This window comes from Schistocerca piceifrons, chromosome 9, assembly GCF_021461385.2.
Source record: "Schistocerca piceifrons isolate TAMUIC-IGC-003096 chromosome 9, iqSchPice1.1, whole genome shotgun sequence".
Classification (NCBI taxonomy): domain Eukaryota; kingdom Metazoa; phylum Arthropoda; class Insecta; order Orthoptera; family Acrididae; genus Schistocerca; species Schistocerca piceifrons.
Genome location: NC_060146.1, coordinates 94,412,924 through 94,417,236, shown reverse-complemented (window position 1 = coordinate 94,417,236; position 4,313 = coordinate 94,412,924). Strand labels below are relative to the sequence as shown.

At 46.3% G+C, this 4,313-nt stretch overlaps 1 pseudogene; it reads left to right on the top strand.

Annotated features, from left to right (window-relative positions):
* The first annotated feature begins 3,578 nt into the window (after positions 1-3,578).
* Positions 3,579-3,696, top strand: LOC124717438 (annotated as a pseudogene).
* The last annotated feature ends 617 nt before the right edge of the window (positions 3,697-4,313 follow it).

The window sequence follows — 4,313 nt, the reverse complement described above, 5'->3', positions numbered from 1 at the left end:
ACACGCTTCCAATGTGCGTTCACCGCGATGTCGCCCAACACGGATGCGACCGTCATGATACTGTAAACAGAACCTGGATTCATCTGAAAAAATGACGTTTTTCCACTCGTGCACCCAGGTTCGTCGTTGAGTAACAATAATTCAAATGACTCTGAGCACTATGGTACTTAACTTCTGAGGTCATCAGTCTCCTGGAACTTAGAACTACTTAAACCTAACTACCCTAAGGACATCACACACATCCATGCTCGAGGCAGGACTCGAACCTGCGACCGTAGCGGTCGCGCGGTTCCAGACTGTAGCGCCTAGATCCGCTCGGCCATTCCGGCTGGCCCGTCGTTGAGTACACTATCGCAGGCGCTCCTGTCTGTGATGGTGCGTCAAGGGTAACCGCAGCCATGGTCTCCTAGCTGATGGTCAATGCTGCTGCAAACGTCGTCGAACCGTTCGTCCAGATGGTTGTTGTCTTGCAAACGCCCCAATCTGTTGACTCAGGGATGGAAACGTGGCTGCACGATCCCTTACAGCCATGCGGATAAGATGCCTGTCATCTCGACTGCTAGTGATACGAGGCCGTTGGGATGCAGCACGGCGTTCCGTATTATCCTTCTGAACCCACCATTTCCGTATTCTGCTAACAGTCATTGGATCTCGACTAACGCGAGCAGCAACGTCGCGATACAAAAAACTGCAATCGCAATAGGCTACAATCCGACCTTTATCAAAGTCGGAAACGTGATGGTACGCATTTCTCCTCCTTACACGAGGCATCACAAGAAACTTTCACCGGGCAACGCCGGTCAACTGCTGTTGGTGGATGAGAAATCAGTTGAAAAGTTTCCTCATGTCAGCACGTTGCAGGTGTCGCCACCGGCGCCAACGCTTTGAGACTGCTCTGAAAAGCTAATCATTTGCATATCACAGCATCTTCTTCGTGTCGGTTAAATTTCGCGTCTGTAGCACGTCATCTTCGAGGTGCAACAATTTTAATGGCCAGTAGTGTATAATGATGTTCGTCGAAGAGATACTCTCCCCTCTCCTCCCTCCCCCCTCCCCCTACCCTACCCTAAAGAAATATGCCCATTGCCGGTACACAATTTTAATCTTCTAGGAAGTTTCATATATTGCACACTGCGCTGCATAGTGAAAATTCACTCCAGTCTTCGCATTTCCCGCAGAAGGTCATAGTTTTCGTTTTTTCGGTGTTGATGTCCGTGCTGTATGTCTCTGATTGTGTACATAACTTTGCAGGTCAACCTGTGAAGATACTACAGAAACGGCTGGTCCGAGGTTCGAGTCCTCCCTCGGGGCACGGGTGCCTGTGTTTGTCCTTAGGATAATTTAGGTTAAGTAGTGTGTAAGCTTAGGGACTGATGACCTTAGCAGTTAAGTCCCATAAGATTTCACACACATTTCACACAAACTACAGAAAGTAAATGATCTGTAGTAGATCACCAAATTACCAGGCAGTGCCTCATTTAACTAAGTTTCAGACAACTCAGAGAAACGTGGAGCTTTAAAGAGGTGAGACGTGGTTAAGGCGGAGCTTCGTCGAAATCTCTTCTGTCATCAAGTTGCGGAGGCGTATAGTGTGTTTTATGAGGGACCCACGCGGCAGCAATTAAAACAGGGCCGCCGAGTGCCTCGTTGTTTACTCGCAGTTGATGCGGGGGCAGGCGCCACTCGTTACAAGTAATGAACTTGGTCGGTTGCGGGAGCTGCAGTAAGCTGCGGGTTGGCAGGTATGTAAACACTCGACGTCGAGTCGCGGCCCTGCAACGACTGCGAGAGTGCTCGACGAATTCTCGGTGATGGGGCATTACGGGTGTCATTCGTTTCTCTGGAGTGAATCGTGAAGTGGTGTGGGAGGTAAGTTCACAGACACGCATGTAATCTGCAATACGTGCATAAGAGGGCCTTACAAACTGAAAGAACGCGACGACCGAGTTGGTTTTACGAGCGGCAGTCACAAATTTTGTTATCACCTCGGAACAAAGAAGTGACCTAACTAAGTTTTTTTTACAATTGGACGAAAATCAGCCCTCGATATTTTTAACAAATTAACCTGGTTTCGACACTGCTAGGAGTGTCTCCCTTAGAATGTAAAACAAATGGTCTATATTCTATAACATGATCACAGAATTATGACTAAAAATGTATCATAGAGTATAAGTACGGAAAGACTGGCAGTACTTATGTCATTTATAAACTAATAAATATGCGAAAAGGGCATTAGCCACATAGATATTTAAGATAAAGGAAACTGTGATGGCGAGCAACTAAGGACTGGTCGTTACTTGCTTGGTGCAGGTTGCAACCTGTATTGACATGGATGCCAGCTTCCTGGGAAGATGTTTACTCTCAGATGATGTGGTGTCACAGCCAGACATCACACTTGCTAGGTGGTAGCCTTTAAATCGGCCGCGGTCCGTTAGTATACGTCGGACCCGCGTGTCGCCACTATCAGTGATTGCAGACCGAGCGCCGCCACACGGCAGGTCTAGTCAAGAGAGACTCCCTAGCACTCGCCCCAGTTCTACAGCCGACTTTGCTAGCGATGGTTCACTGTCTACTTACACTCTCATTTGCCGAGACGATAGTTTAGCATAGCCTTCAGCTACGTCATTTGCTACGACCTAGCCAGGCGCCATATTCAGTAATTAGAATGAATTCTGAACAGATAATATTGTGACTCATGTACCGTCAAGAACGACGTTCATCATTAATGGATTAAAGCTAAATATCAAACTACTTACGTCCGCTTTCTGAATTCTAATTCCTTGTCATGTTCCAGACCTCACGTCAGTATAGTTCTTCCCTCCTCACGCCAGCCTGCGTGAGCTAAAACGCGTGCATTTCGGACCCCTATAGTAACACGGTGTTGGCTCTTCAGCCGACACAACATATGAGGCAATATTTCTTCTATCAGGAAGGGTTAATAGGCATAAAGTTCAGCTCTGGGGTTCGCAAAATCCACACGTTGTCATTGAACATCTTCGTGATAGCCCTAAACTAAACATGCACCAAGCAAGTAACGAGCAGCCCTTAGTGGCTCGCCATCACAGTTTTCTTTATCTTAAATATCTTTGTGACTAATGCCCTTTTGGCATATTCTTTATTTTATAAATGTCATGTAAGTACTGCCAGTCTTTCCGTACTTATACTCTATGATACATTTTTAGTCATAATTCTGTGACCATGTTATAGAATATAGACCATTTGTTTTAAATTCTGAGGAAGACACTCCTAGCAGTGTCGAAACCAGATTAATTTGCTAAAAATAGTGACCGAGGGCTGATTTTCTATCAATTGTAACTATTCACGGTCTCTGAACGTGCAGCCATGTACATGATTTGAAGCTTTTTTTGTTTGCAGGTTGTAATTTAGCCGCCTTAGTCAGTCCCAAATGTATGACACGATCTAAATGTTTAAAGAAGAAAACGATACAACCCTATAACTTGTTCCTCCAGCTTCTCAAGAAAATTACAGAATGTGTTGAGCTGAATAATCAGTTTAATGAGGAAAGACTATGCATTGACAGTAAGTCCAAGAAATTTATGAGCAGTAGAAGAAATGTAGCCAACGGCCTTGCCGCAGTGGTAGCACCGGTTCGCGTCAGATCATCGAAGTTAAGCGCAGTCGGGCTGGGTTAGCACTTGGATGGGTGACCATCCGGTCTGCCGAGCGCTGTTGGCAAGCGTGGTGCACTCAGCCCTTGGGAGGCAAACTGAAAAGCTATTTGATTGAGAAATAGCGGCTCCGGCCTCGGAAACTGACATACGGTCGGCAGAGGGGTATGCTGACCACATGCCCCTCCATATCCGAATAAGGGCTGAGGATGACACGGCGGCCGGTCCGTACCGTTGAGCCTTCATGGCCTGTTCGGGAGGAGTTTAGTTTAGTTTAGAAGAAATGTGGCTAGAACAAACTTAACATCAAAACTGTTGACCTCGAACTAGACGAAGATAAGGAATTCTGCTACCTTGGAAGCAAAAGAACACCATACCTAGGTAGTAAGGAGGACATGAACAGCACAGTAGCACAGGATGAGAGGACACTCCTGGCCATGGGAAGTCTGCTGGTATCAAACGTCATCCTTAATCTGGGGGAGAAATTTTGGACAATTTGCGTTCCGAGCACATTTTTGTGGGGTAGAGAATCATGGACTGACCCAGTGTATCAGAAGGATGTACAAAATTAGGTAGACCGGTGAGACAGGCCATGGGGAGATTCTGCGCAGCATCGGCAGAGAATAGCACCCCTGACAAGAAGAAATAGTATGGTAATTTATGTGTTAAAACATAAGGAGTTAC